The following is a 15,972-nucleotide window of genomic DNA, read 5'->3' on the forward strand; positions in this document are numbered from 1 at the left end:
AAGAAGGATGAGGCAGCGAGAGGGGAAGGGAAGGGCTTGTGTTAAACTGTTCACATTTCAGGAGTTTTACGGATTCAGAAAAGCCGGAAATCAAAGCTGGCCTCCACCATCCCACTTGCATGTCTTTGGGTAGCAGTAGGCTATTTGACATCTCCAAATCTCATTTCCTCACCTGGAAAATGGGGAGGTCATGCCTATGAAAAGGAGAAAACAGGTAAGTATTATCTACTTACATTATTCTCATCATCAATTTTTATTTTTATTATATACTTCACCTCCCCAATCTTGTTTAACTTATAAATCATATTCTGAGGACCAATTTGTTTCAAACAATCTCAGGAAGTTTACTGCTATTGATGGGCCCAACATGGAGGGAGAACTATTTCATGATCCCCATTTCAGCCCCACTAACAACCTCAAATTCTCCCCAACTACCATGGCAGATGTTGCTGGTGCCCCGTCCATATGCCTGGGCACGGACCCCTTCAATACTCAGCAGCCTGACTTCCAATTGCCAGCACCAGCATTTCTTTACATAAAGGCATCCCCAGTCCTCCTCTTCTTTGCCACTTGAATGGCCAGACAGAAGCACCAGAGAATTAATGTCCAGGCAGCAGCCTTCAACCAATGTCGGATGGGAGTGAGTGTAAATACCCCAGCTCTCTCACTCCTACAGGAAGATAACTCCAGGGTACACGGTCTATACTGAATCCCAGCAGGATCACATTATAGTTGCCCTCAGTGGTAACTTGCTGGATAAGGAATCCTTTGGTTGCTACACAAATATGCATGAGGATGGTCATTCATGCCAGTTACTATGACCAGTGACTATCCCTTCTAATTGGTCAGTGCTCACGCCTTACTCCTTGTTAAATATTTTTAAAACCACCTCTTCACATTTAACCAATAAGTTGCTCCTATAAGTGCTTCTTGAAAAATATCAATGTTCTATAAAACTAGATCCAGCAGCAATTTCACCTGATAAACTAATAAATATGCATGATTTCCTCCTTCCTACAACATGGCATTAAAATTCGATAGTTGAGTGGAACAGATGATATAAGATCATTCAATGCTTCCACCCACATTCAAAAGCCAGCAAACACCACGGGTTTTTTGTTTTTTTTTTTTTTAATTTTCCCATATGTTTAAATCAGTACCACGACCCCACACAGTCTATCAAATAGGGCATCTGCTCTTATGTACTTTTGTACTTGGCAGTGACCTCAGGGCTTGACAAATACGCTGTCTCGGTGTTTTTATTTATTATCTCATAATCCCTTGGATGGTGACACATTCTGTGATTCTATCAAATATAGTAAGATCCCTATATGAATGTAATGTAACAAAAAAAATAACCTAGATCTGGAGTGGGTGAATGCCAACCCAAACAGTGGCTAAACAAGGCAGCTGTTTGCAATTAGGTCCAATTAACACATATTAAACATGGCTGAGCTGGGAATCTCTTTGAAGTGTGTTGCTGGTGAAGGTTTTTCTTTAAAGGGGTTTCTGAGTAGGAACCAGTCAAAGCCCACAGCTGAACAACTCAACTTCCCATTTTGACTTAAGTGCCTTGCAGAATTCACAGTTTTAGAGTTCATTTTCCCCAGTTATGTGTGTAAATATTTCAAACATGTAATGAAATGCCTGGAAAGGCATCTTTGCTGAAAAGAACATTTTAAAGCCAGGAGGAGAGAGGAAAGCAAGGGCAGGGCTCCTGTGTTCTCAGTTGCATTCTGTCAAACTGCCAATCTCCACTTAAAACATAAATTGCAAAATATTTATTTATGTCATAAGCATATAAGAACATCGTCTACTCTGAAATAAAAGCTCCATGAGGGCAAAAACTTTGTCTCATTCATCACCATATCCCTAGGACCTAGACTGATGCACAGCAGGCCTACAGTGGATACTAGTTGAATGAATGGAGGGATGGATGTTTACGGAGTGAATAAACAAATGCATGAATGAAGTAATAAAGTGAATTAATTATATACATATGTTTGGAAAACACAAGCTAAAGTCCCTAACCCACATGTGTGTGACACAAAGGCACCACACATACACTGAGAAAGGGAGAGAATTGTCTTAATTCTCCTAATTATTTTGCTGGTGCTGCCTAGTTGGGGATAATTTGGGACTTAAATCTCAGCTTCACAAGGCGCCTGGCTGGCTCAGTCAGTAGAGTTTGTGACGCTTGATCTCGGGGGTGTGAGTTCAAGCCCCACATTGGGTGTAGAGATTACTTAAAAATAATATCTTAAAAAAAAATCTCGGCTTCATTTTTCATATCTGACATAAAGCCAAGGACCCGTGCCTGGCTTATTTATTAAGTAAGCACTTAATAAGTATTTGAGGACTAGTGAGTGAAAAAACTAAATGGGGCTTGGTTCCATGGTCTCTGACCAGAAGAGGCCCGACATCTAAGTGCCTCACTCCTTGTGTATTTCCTGAGTCTTGTCTCCCCACTGACCTTCCTGCATGACCTTCTCATTTGCAGACACCGGGCCCAGCTTTGGAAGAAGAGGCAGGGAGACAACCTCCCTCCCACCAGTCCTGTCTCTGAGATGGAAGGGTCTGTTGCTTTGTTCCAGGCGAGGCAGACAGGAGGCAGTGGGATATCTGCTAGGAGGCCAGGTTCTACAGCTGGGCTGCCCACTAAAAATGCAGATTCCCGGCTCTCAGCCCCCAAGGCTCCGACTCATAGTGAGTCTGGGATGTAACTCGGGAACCTGCATAGGAACTACCACTCCAGTAATTCCAATGTAGAGGATAAACTGTTAGGGACTCGGGTTAGAAGGAAAACATTCTGAAAGGAGAAAACTTCCATCCCTGAGTGCCCCCTGGAAAGTAAGTCCATGTCTGGTTGGTTGATGCCATCCTGGGATACTGTTTCAGGGAAATTCTCAAACATTCTCTAAAAAGACCACAACATACTTTAATTTAAAAGAGAAAGGCGTAACACATATTCTTTCCTTGCTGTTGTGGTAGGTCTCTCACACACGCTCACATACACATTTCATCAACCAAAGCATTTTGGCTCCTGCAAAGTCTGAACACTAAAGAAAGAGCCCTTGAGCACAGTTTGAGAAACCACCCACTTCTTCTCAGAAGAAGTGTTTTCCTTCAAGGAAATTGAGAGTTTGCTATCACAGAAACAAACCAAAATAATAACAACAACAACAACAACAACAACAACAACACCTAGAAAATCGTAGTTGGGAATAACCATGCTAAGGAAAAGCAAGGCGGAGGAGCACAGACGCTGGTCTCTAGAAGCAGAAGAGGTCTGGGACCTGCCCATCAGGACAGAAGGGAGGGCCGGACCAGAGCAGGACTCCAGTCAAGCACTGGAATGACAAGTTCCTGCAGACTGATAATTTAGAGACTTATAACATATCTGTCCACACAATAACTAATTTCAGAGTCAATGGTGTACTTCTTGAAGACAGCCTAGAAACCTGGAAAATTCGAGACAAACGGCCTGTTAGCATAAAGGAGCTCAATGGTTTAAATCCTCCATTTATCATGCCTGCATGAACGGCTTCCTCTGTAAACAGAAGAGCAAGACCACACTGCCTTGTATTAAGATATGCTCAGCTTGTTTAAAAGGGGGCATTATTTTCCACTGGGCATGTGGTTTCTTCATGATTTCACACACACACTGTGCACCGAGCAGACAACTTTTTTGACAGGCTCTTGAGCTTAGCCTTTTTGTGCTACCTTGGGAAGCTTAACCACAGACTAGATGGATAAATCTACAGTACCAACGGGTCAGAACTCCATCTCTCACTGGCCACCAATATCTCTCCCCTTCCCACTGCCTTCCCACCCTGCAACCATCAGTCTCTTTGTTCTTGGATCTCTCTGGATAGACAAAGGTACTTATGTTTTGTTTACTTGGTAGCAAATATAGTTTAAAAAAATAAATGGTCATTGTGTTAAGCATGTATTGTATTATGACAATTACATAACAAGAGATTCTAATCATTTCTGTTGACTCCCAACCATTAGGCTCATGGCAAAGACCTTGTGACTATATGATGAATATGGGAGACTTCTCATAAACGTCAGGAGGGAAGAGAAGATACCACATTTTGTGCAGGCTAGTTTATGCTGTGGCAGCAAACACTACCCGAATCTCAAAGGCCAACGAAAAGCCTCTTTCTCATTCCAGCACATCTTCATCTGAGTAGCCAGGCACGTGGGAGAGAAGAAGAGAGCACAATCTCATACCAGCAACTACACGCTGGGTCTGGTTGTGCCACACGTCACCTCCATACACATCTTCTCGCCCAGAACTAAGCATGTGGCCCAACCACTAGTCACCCAATGACAAGGGGGCCAGGAATAAAATCCTCTCCTGTGTCTGGAAGTCAAAGAGTCAGAAAGATCTAGAGAACAGCACTAATGACCACCAAGAGAAGAGGAAGGAATGGAGAAGAATCCAGCAACTGAGTGCTATTGAGGAAGACACGCTGAAAAATCTCACCTACTGTCACAGACTATACCCTAGTCCTGACTCAGCGGCATCTCCCACTGCCTATAAAATCCTGCAAGTTTTGTAATTTAAAAAAAGATAACAAAGATTTGTTTAATCACCAGTTTTCATTTTATGTTTTCATTTGCCATGCATGAAATAGGCATTCTCATACATGACTTCTATGAACAAAGTTAATCAGGTCTTTCTGGAACATTACTGGTTATGTGTAGAAAAAACATTTAAGAGTTTCATTACCTTTGACTCTATAATTCTATATCTCGACATGAATCCTAAGGAAATAAGCAGAAATGCAGATAACAATTTATGTAATAGGATATTTTCTTAATCACATTATTATTAATGTTCCAAACTGGAAGTAGCAGAAATGTTCAATAAAAGAGGACTGGTCAAGGGGCGCCTGGTTGGCTCAGTCAGCTGACCATCGACTCTTGATTTCCACTCCAGTCATGACCTCAGAGTCAGGAGATTGAGCCCCGTGTAGGGCTCTGCGCTCAGCGTGGAGTCTGCTTGAGATTCTTTCCCTCTGCACCTGCCCCCCACCCCCCGACCCCCCGCTCACACACATGCAGGTGCTCTCTCTCTCTCTCTCTCTCAAATAAATAAATAAATCTTTTTTTTTTTTTAAAGAGGACTGGTCAAATAAATTCTGCTGCATCCATATGCTGGAAGAATGGATAGCTATTAGAAGAAATGGCTCAGCAGGCTGATGTGTCCATACAATGGACTGTTATATTGACATTCAGAATCGCGATTATGAGTGTGATCTAGAAATATGGGGACAATACCTACATGAGGTAAGGATAACAGGACAAAATAGAACTTGATAATACACACATTAAAATTATATATAAAATAAATAAGTTCTATATTAAATTCAGAAGGGACTGGGGCAGATATATGATGATTCAAGAGTTTGAGCTTTTCTGGTGATTTCAAATTTGTACCCAGATGTTTTGTTCAATGCTTGTTTAGTTGATGAAGGAGAAAAACAAGCAGGGCAAGGAGAAAAGGGAGAGTGAGGAGGGGAAAAAAAGGAGAGAAAGAGGGAACAGAAAGTGGAAGTAGAAGGAGCACAGAGGGAGAGGAGGACCGAAGAGACTTGCTGCATTCAGCATCCTGGGCTCCATCCCTGGCAAAGTCGGGAGGAGGCTCCTCTGTGAGCTACACAAGTACAGTGTGATTCTGGTCCACCTGAAGTATGTCTGCTGTTCATTAAATACACAGAACATGTAGAAGAGACCTTCAGTACCTCTACGTCACACAGGCAGACATTTCCCTCACAGAAGAAGCTTTGGCATCTAAGCAGTGTGGCCGGCCACCTGGAAGGTTCTCCAACTACCTCATTGGCTGGGTGTTTCTGGGGTACATGGTGCCTGGTTTGGCCAATTTCCTGTTGGTAGCATTGATGAGCAAGGCTGAGTGGCAAGTCTGGGTCTGGGCTTAGTCTAATTTCTTGTGCTCCATCCTTGAAGGCAAAACAAAGGACCTAGAAGTTAGTATTAGAAGTTCTCAAACAAGCACGAAACTTTTTGCAACTCAGTAGGCTACCAACCATCACACACCCAGCAAAATGGATTTAATTTAGGACTGACAGTATCAAGTGTTGGTGAGGATGTAGATGAACGAGAACTCTCAATCACTGCTAGTGTAAAATGGTACAGCCATTTTACATTTTCCATCTGGAAAATGGTTTGGCTGCTTTCAGTGTAATTTCACTCCTAGGTATATATACTTAAAACAAATACATGCATATACCCACAAAAAGACCTGCACAAGAATGTTCTTGGTGACCTCAGTCACAATATTTCACATTTGTTCCATCCATCTCCTTTCTGTGGGATGACTGACTTCCCAAGACAAGGTTTTCTCATGGTCGAGCCCAGGGGCACAAGAAAGCAGAGGAAAGACATCTGCCATGCCTCGTGAAGTCCCACCTAGAACTGACCCATGGCCACCTCTGTCCTCTTGCTGTTGCCACAAGCAAGACGTGTGGCAAAGCATTTACTGAACATTTATCGCAGGTCTGACTCTTTTTGTGCATTTGAACATTTTCAACGGTGCAATGAGGTGGGCACAAGTATTATCCCCTTTCATGGGTGATGAAAGGGAGACTCTGGGAAGTTAAACAAGTTTTCCAAGGTTACAAGGCTAACAAATAGCAAGGAGTTGAGTTGCAGAGTCAGACTCCACAGCCCCTCACCCTGAGCCAAGTTGGCAGATCCTAGATATGGATTGTTCTCGACTTGCACAGCTATCACAAAAGCCTGTGGGGTGAGTTGGGGCATAAATTTTTAAGTGGTTTGGAAAAAACAAAAATCACTTAACCTATCTGGCTTTCAATTTCTTCTCCCGTGAAATGAGAATTATATTGGATCTCTAAGCTCATTCCAGATATAAATTTAACACCAAGATTCTGTGAACACAGTGGAACATTTACAACAGCTGTAAATGGCTCATATGCTAATCACTAAAAGCAAGCCTACAAACTACTGGATTTTGGTATGAGCAACCGTATTCTGGGAGGTCACAGGGAAATGGTGAAATTTCTTTATGTAGAACAGATACCAACTTAATTCTCATTTTTTAAATATTGAATTTCGTGTTGTGGTTGATTCTAAAAGCACTAGAAAAAAAGGAACTCATTGTAAAATTAGATAAATTCCTCTCTTAATTCAGGATTTTGCTTCAGTTTCCATGGAAGTGTAGCTGGGCTTCTGGCAGTGGGTCTTATCCTCTGCACCTTCTCCATGGGCAAAACAACCAGGGTAGGGTTGATACCCAGGAGGGCTGCATCTGGGTGTTCACTCAGGCAAATTCCATTCCAGTAAGAGCCACCGTGAGCACTAAAATTGCCTTACATCTATCATTTCTTAAAATAACCTAACATTTTCTGAGGATTTTTTTAAACATACTTCTCTGGTCTCCCTAAATGGACTTACAGACTCAGAAAACAGAGCTTCTTCTGGTTTGCACGTCCACGATCACTTAGTACCGTCCTGTCATCAAACAGGAAGGATGGATGGATGGACGGATGGACAGATGCCCAGGTGAACACATACTGTACCTCTGTTAGAAATGCTCTTTCCATCCCACTCTACCCCCTTCTCCTAATTAACTCCTAATCACATGTTGGTTCTTAGATCAAGCATTGCTTCCTCATAGAAGCCTTCGCTGACCCCCAGTCAAGGGAGGCAGCTTCCTGCATGGTCCTTTCATAGTGTGGTGCTCCTTTCCTCAGAGCACTCATCTGTGTATAGTTATACATTCATCAGTATAAGCAGATGTTTAATGTTGATCTCATCAAGGCTGTAAGTTCCATGAGAGCAGGAACAACGTGTGGGCTAAGATGATAGATGATAGATAGATAGATAGATGATAGATGATAGATAGATAGATAGATAGATAGATAGATAGATAGATATAGATAGATAGATAGATACACAGACAGACACACACACACATATATGAACAAATAGATGAACAGAGAGGTGAATGTGTGGATAGTGGGCTATGAGCTTGGAACTTGATTGTAAAGACATTTTTACAGTAACCACAGAATCGCCATATTTAAGAAAAGCAGAAACCTTCAAGGTTAAATGATGCTCACACAATGAAAGAATATTAGAGTTTTGAGGGACCTTTGGTTCAACCTCCCACATAATGTGGGAATCTGCACTGTAATGAGATTTGACCTCTGAACAGAGTATATATTTTCAGTGAAGCTTTCTTTTTGGAGTAGGTGTTTTTAATTCCCTGGAAAACATTTGCTCTGGTACCCTGAAGCTCTGAAATGTTTAATTTAACTCACATTAGTGTACATTTTATTCTAAAGGATTATTTTACTCATGCTCTTTCAATTAATCAATTTATTGGTCTACCTAGCTTAATGTAATGCAATAGATACGTATGTGCATGTGTGTGTGTTTACACACACACGCACACACACACACACACACAAATTATGTGGAAGTCATACTTCCATCAGTGAAATCATTTAAAGTACACCAAAGTATTTTCTTCTATAAGATGGAGAATATTTTCTTTAAAGATTTTTTTATTTGAGAGAGAGAATGACATAGAGAGAGAGCATGAGAGGGGGGAGGATCAGAGGGAGAAGCAGACTCCCTGCTGAGCAGGGAGCCTGATGTGTGACTCGATCCTGGGACTCCAGGATCATGACCCTGAGCCGAAGGCAGTCACCTAACCAACAGAGCCACCCAGGCACCCAAGATGGAGAATATTTTAAACTTGAAAACTTTTAACCCCTAATTTGTGTTTTGTAAGTCCAGATTTTTAATCTGAGCTTCCTGAAAATGAGACACACCTACAAAGGTACCCCCAGTACCAGATTTTACAAAGAAAAGATTCCTCAGAAAAATGACTGTGGAGCATTTTATCATAATATAGAATAATATATGGGCATTAAACTGGTTTCCTCTACTATGTTCCAGAAGCCATATGGAGATGACCACCAAACCTCCCTTCTTCTACTTCCTTCTCAGGTTAGTGCAGGTCAGTGGGGAGATTCTGCCCTCACGCCATCTCAGCTCATAGCCTGACCCTGCCAGCTAACTACCATGGTCTTTGTCCACGCCTATGTGGACAGCTTGCCAGGCATCTGGAGGATTCATCTCTAAATGCCCTTAGGGAATTAACTCATCAGCTATTCCCCAACCTGATGCCAGCCACACATGGGTAAGAGGAAAGGAAAATCATGTGGCAGACCCCAGTAGTTGCTCTCACTCATCTTTGCTAGCAGAATCCTCACTGCTTAGGCAGCATTATATCCAATTGCAAAAGCTGACTCATGGTTGGTTTACACGCGGGCACATAGTCCTCTTCCCCTTTGCCAATGACGTGGCAAGGATGAGCCTGTGAACCAGCTCAACTCAATGAGATGGGAAGAGAAGGCTGCTGGGGGTGTGCCAGGAGAGATTTCCCTCCCTGATAAAATGAGAGAGGGCTGTAAGAAGATCCCTTTTCTCTCCATTCCCCAGTCCCCTTTCTTCTCATTTGGGACACTGCCAGGTGAGGACATGACTTTTGGAGTTGTGACATCCATCTTGCACTGTGAAAGGAGGTACCGCCAATACCTGGATAACAGCAGAATGTAAAGAGCAAACATCAGCTCTTGAGTGACATCATGGAGCCACTGCACAAATCTTGGGGACCTTGCACATTCAGGTAAGTGAACAATAAGTTTCTTTATAGTTTAAGCCACTGTTACTTCAGTTCTCAGCTACTTGTAACCAAATACATTCCTTTTTTAAAAAACATTTTATTTATTTATTTGAGAGAGAGACAGAGAGAATGCACAAGCACGAGCAGAGGGCACGAGCAGAAGGAGAGGGAGAAGCAGGCTCCATCCCAGGACCCTGGGATCATGACCCCAGCTGAAGGCAGACACTTAACCGACTGAGCCACCCAGGCGTCCCACCAAATGCATTCCTGATACAAATAATAACATAGTGAATATCTTATATCAGCATGGCACTTCCCATTTTTCAAAATACTTTCACATCCATTACCTCATTTAATCCTGCCAACAATCCTGAGATTGAGTGCAGGAAGTCAGAGTCCAAAACCCCTCAAACTGAATGGGGAGTTGGAAGATCCTAGATCCTTGTTCTTGAGTTACACAGCCATCACAAAACCCTGTGGAGCAAGTTGGTGAAGAGATGGTTTATTATCCCTATTATCCCTCATTTTATAAATATATAGAAATGAAGATTTAAAAAGAATTAATCTTGTGAAAGAAAGAAAAAAAAGGAAAGAAGAAAGAGAGAGAAAAAGAAAAAGAGAAAGAAGAAAGAAAAAGAAAGAAAAAGAAAGAAAGAAAGAAAGAAAGAAAGAAAGAAAGAAAGAAAAAGAGAAAGAAAGAAAGAAAGAGAAAGAAAGAAAGAAAGAAAGAAAGAAAGAAAGAAAGAAAGAAAGAAAGAAAGAAAGAAAGAAAGAAAGAAAAAACAGGACTAAAACTGATTGGAGATGCTTTGCTTTAATCCAAGGGATAGCAAACTATGGTCCACAGGCCAAATAAATGGTGGACAAAGAGTATTTTTTGCATTTTTAAATGGCCGGGAAAAAATTTAAAAACAATAATATTTCCTGACATGGGAAAATTTTGTGAAATTCAAATGTCAATGTCCCCAGTAAAGTTTTATTGAAACACAGCCATGCTCATTCATTTACATACTATCTATGATTGTTTTAATGCTTAATGTTTAATGCCGAGCTGCATCATTGTGATGGGCTATATGGCCCCCAAAGCCTAAAATATTTACTACCTGGCCCTTTACAGAAAAAGTATGCTGACCCCTGTGCTAGCCCTATCAAGCCCACTCCAAAAAACTCATGTCCCCATAAAAACCACACAGGGTGGTCAGGACACCATATTTTACACGCTCACGTCATGATCTAAGGTTTTGTTTGCTGTTTGTCATTTTTTTCATCATCTGAGTCTAACCTACTGACAGCTTCATAGTCCCCAGACTACCCGAAGAGGAGCAGAGAAACGTCTTGCCTAACTGCTAATTAATCAGTCTGGCTTAAATTCTCCCCTCAGTAAACACCAGAACACATCTGTTTGAAACAATGTTTTGATGAAACAGCCCTTCCATCATAAAGCAAAAACTAACATCCCATGCATGCCACACTGCAGTAGGTTCTCTTCTCTGAGAGTGGTCATCGCATGAATGTAAATGAATTACGCTAAATCTGGTGTAAAGCATACAAAAGACTTCCTCCGCAGAGAGATTATGGGCAACCATATTATGCAAACCAAGATTATCCAAACCAGAAAAAGCAGATCTAAAACAAATACATCAATTTTACTTAATTTTTTTTGGTTTTGATCATTGTAACATAATATTTGATGAACAATTCATTCCACTGGATGAGAAAATACAAATATAAACATAGAATAGGGTACCTAGTATATATTTTGTACTCATTAAAAGTAGTTGAACCTGAAATTCCATGAATCACCGGGAGGAATATTTTTAAACTACTTAATTGTTAAGCTATTTTTTTTTAAAGTATGCATCTTTAGCACGTAAATGCTAGGAATCGCCAGTCTACTAAAATTCGTCTGAAAATAAATTTTTTCTCATTTTTGTGGCTTTGGTTTAAACCACTTCATAGAACCCCCACAAACATGCCTCAGAAGATACAACGCCAGCTTTATTCCAGCCAACATGGGTATGCTGACACAGTTTTGCCACAGTTCACAAATCTTCGCATTGTTCTAAAGCAGAAGCAACATACTGGTCTGTAAAGACTCCTTTAAGAGTTTTTATTAAAATTATACCCACTCACTATCATCATCACATAGAGGCATGGGTTCTCCATGATAAAAGTGTTTGGGTTTTGTTTTGTTTTGTTTTTTTAGGGCTTCTGAGCTCCTGGCTCCCTGTCACCCCAGGGAACTCCATGTTTTGAGTTGATCTGCTCCCCCTGCTGCCTGGTTCCGTAGTAATTACCAGGCTCTTGGAGCTGGGCTTCTCATGTGATAGAAGTATATAAGCTAAGAAGTAAACACAAACAGCTGTGTTAATTCCAGCAGTGTTCAAACCTTAAGGCTGAGGGAAAGTTGCTGAATCAAAAAGGAACGAACTCCAGGGGGGATCGCTCTCCCAACATTCTAGCAAAGAACCGAAGGGCTATATCCAGTAGGGCCCAACCATCCAAAAGAAAGGAGACTGTAAAATGCACAGGCTTTTAAAAATACAATGGTTGAAAATCCTCTTTCTTTCCTAGACAAAAGCTTTATTTTAATAATTGCACATTCTCTGGAAGAATTCATAAGAATCCAGTAATTGCGTTACCAGGGGAGTGGAGGGCTTAAAGACGGCATGTGAGAAAAGAATCGTTTATCACTGAAATTACCTTTGCACCTTTTGAAAGGTATAACATGTGCGTGTGTAATTTCATCAAGTAACTGCATTAATTAATTTTTAAGATTACACATTACATACCAAACACATGTGACTAGACCAAACTTACTAAAAGCAAACAATGCAAGTTCTGACTTCTAATGGAATTCTTCACTTTCCCACCATTTAATACCATTTATGTGCTAAGTACTAGGGATGCAAAAATTAAAGATGTGATTCCTGGCCTTGCAGAACATTTGATCTGACAAAGCACGAATATGCATACAAGCAATTGCATATAGTAATTGGGTTGGGCTCTACTGGTGCAGTAGGAAGAGAGGCAGGATGCCCAATAAACACACGCACGGATATCCCCAAGTGTGTGTTACCACCTCCTAGCAGTTCCCTGGAGATACCATTCACTTATTCCAGGGTTTCTATTGTTGTTCAGCATTGGGAGTTCCTCTTTTGGAATCAGCTTACAAGCTGTATTAGTTATCGATTAACAATGCTGTGTAACAACCACAGAAACCCAGGAGCATAAAACAAGAAGTATTTATTGCTCATCTACCTGGAGTGCTCAGTGAGGCAGCTCTGCTGATCTTTACTAAGCTCATTTACACGTCTAGGGGTGGAGTGTGAGCTAACTCTCAACAGATCAGAGCTGACCTTGGCTGTGATGAATGGAGCAGCACTACTCTGTTCCACGAGTCTCTCATCCTGCATCAGGCTAGCATGTTCTCATAGTAACGGCAGAGTCTGAAAGAGTAAGCGGGAACATGTCGGCCTTTGGGGTCCTAAGCTCAAAAGTGGGAGATGCTCACACCAATGGAATTCTGCTGGCCAAAACAAGTCACAGTTCCAGTTCAGACTCAAGGGATGCGGAAACGGACACTACCTTGTTAGTAAGAACATTTGCAAAGTCACGTGACACAGAGCCTGGGCACAGAGAATGAAGAGGAAGAATTGAGGCCCTCGACCGCAATGTACCCCCAAGGCGTACCAGAAGAACAGTCTCCAAATTACCTTCTCTCGGTTTTAACCCACCTCTTCCACTAGAATTTATTTCAGGTGGCTTGGTCTTTGCCCGAAATTAAACCCATCCTCAAAAACCAGATAACTGCCACCACTGAATATAGGGGTGTTATCTCATGCCTTTTTATGTCCCTTGACAACTGCCCACACAAGTCCTTATGAAGCAAGGTGCCTGCACAACTCTTTGTTAGATGAATGAAGAAACACATTCACATATCATAAAAGTGTTTTTAAGCAATAGCTGCGTATTAGAATATGCAGATAGTTTCCTCAGGTGGCCATTTTAAAACAGATGACACATTCTGATATACTAGTGCTCCTATGTTTGTATAAAACATCAATCCACTATATTTAGGTTATATTCCTACCATTCAACATTGTAAAGCAGATATTTTATTCTATTTACCTTACTTTTACCTTTTGTTTTTACTCCTATTTCTAAAATGAATCTTTCACCCATTATTTTTCAAATAGTGAAGTCATTCTACAAATATACTATTCCCTAACCTCATGTTGGGTATATTATGGGCTGATCTTTCATTGGCTGGAGAATGACTCTGGGATAGGATAACCATGACCTACCCTACAGGATTGTTCTGGGAAGCTGCATGATGGATTTCGTAAAGAGTGGTCTGCAAATGTGCTTTTCGTAATATTAATTCTTTACATTTCTAGAGCTGATTTTCTCTCAAAGAACTCCAAACACCTCACAGATGGCAGGCCAGATCCTCTTGGAGTGTAAATTATGCCCCAGGAGTAAGTGAATTACTTGGAGGGAGGCACTAACTCTTTCAGGTCACCAGGGTTTCACTTAGAGCACAGCAGGAGGGCAGTAATTTATCAAATAGTACCCTGGTGGCCAGAAAGTATACGTGCAGTATAAATTATTCCCAGGGAGTAATTTATGAACTCAGAAAATCTAGCTTATTATCTCATCTATTCACATAGTATCCAATGAGGGAGAGAAGGAGTAAAAAGAGAAAAACAGGCAGGGCTAGGGATGCTAGGAGTTTCTCATAGCTCATCCAGGGCAGAGGTCCAACTTGAATTGCCTGATCATTGGCATAACTTCCTCCTAATTAGTGGCTTCAGGATTTGGGGCTCTCACCTTGACATTTCTACTAATCAGGGATGGGGACCCAGGTGAAGCAAGTGTGGTGCCCACCACGCAAATTGGGAGGCCCCAGCTGTCTCCCCCGGTCTCAGCCCTGCTACTGACTCATGAGGGGATATTTGGGTAGTTGCTTGAAATATCTAAAGACCACAGAATTACACTTACATTTACTACTTGCTTCTCATAAACCCATAAACACTGATGAGGATTCATTAGTTAATTAATTCATTTTCCCACACTGAGAAAATGTGGGAGTCAATAATGGTAGGGCAGAGAGGCTGTCCATATTGTTTTGTTGCCAGAGTTGGAAATGATCAAATAGTTCATCTATTTTAGGTAAGAGAAAAAATTGAATTCAATCTAGATTGAAATCTGTATGATGTAATTAATACATGGCAAAGAGGTCCCTTGGAATATTTTGGCTTGAAGGCCCAAATATGGAGTTTTTGTCCCTGAGTCAACTCTTTTATGGCAGTATCTTTAACTATCACCCATGCTTTCAACTCTTTAGAGGACACCAGAAGCTCTGCAGCAGGCTCTAGGTGGCCTACAAAAGAATTAGGATGCAGGTATCTTGATTCCCCACTCAAAGCTCTCTCTCATACTCTCACTCACACACACACACACACACACACACACACGACATATCTCTGTGCCTTTGTGATGAGATCCTGGGTAGCTGCTGTCTGAAAGCCAATCACAGGAATAAAATGGCCTTTTAAGGAGGAAAAAAAAAAATCTATTTAGTGTTCTGCTTTGCCTGGGAACTCTGCTATGCTCTAAAAGGCAGCAATCAACCTCTTTTCAAAGTTCTGTCCTCATTCAGCCTGACATTAGCCTCTGCCACCAATAAAGATTCTGACTGATTTCTCCATATTTTGACTCATTTCTTGCCTCAGTGAAATATACTAACTCACAATTTGAAAGAAAGGTGATACAACATACCCCCCATGGCTACCCCCCGCTGCCATCATGCATACCATGAACACATACACACACACACACACACACACACACACACACACCTGTGAAATAATTTGATCCCACATTTTCTTGGAGGGTAGGGGTATGTCACTCACTCAAAGAGTGGTTTTGGCTAAGTCACTTACTCACTCCCGGCCTCAGTTTTCTGGTCAAATGAGGAGATCGGACTAGAAGCCTCAGGTCCCTTTCAGCTTTGGTGTTTCATAACCCTAGAGCCCATCCATGTTCAAGTCACGACTTTAGCCAAAGCTAGAGCCAGCCAACTACAGCCTTTAGGTGAAATCCTGCCTACTGCCTGCTTCTGGATGATCTATGAGCTAAGAATGACTTTTATATTCTTAAACGGTTGGGGGGGGAAATCAAAAGAATAGTATTTCATGACAGGTGAAAATCATACAAAAATTCAAATTTCAGTTGTCTATAAAATGTTTATGGGAACACAGCTCTGCACATTCATTTACATA

Source organism: Eumetopias jubatus, unplaced genomic scaffold (genome assembly GCF_037043125.1).
Source record: "Eumetopias jubatus isolate StellerSeaLion01/CBP00866 unplaced genomic scaffold, mEumJub1_p1.0 scaffold_5, whole genome shotgun sequence".
Classification (NCBI taxonomy): Eukaryota; Metazoa; Chordata; class Mammalia; order Carnivora; family Otariidae; genus Eumetopias; species Eumetopias jubatus.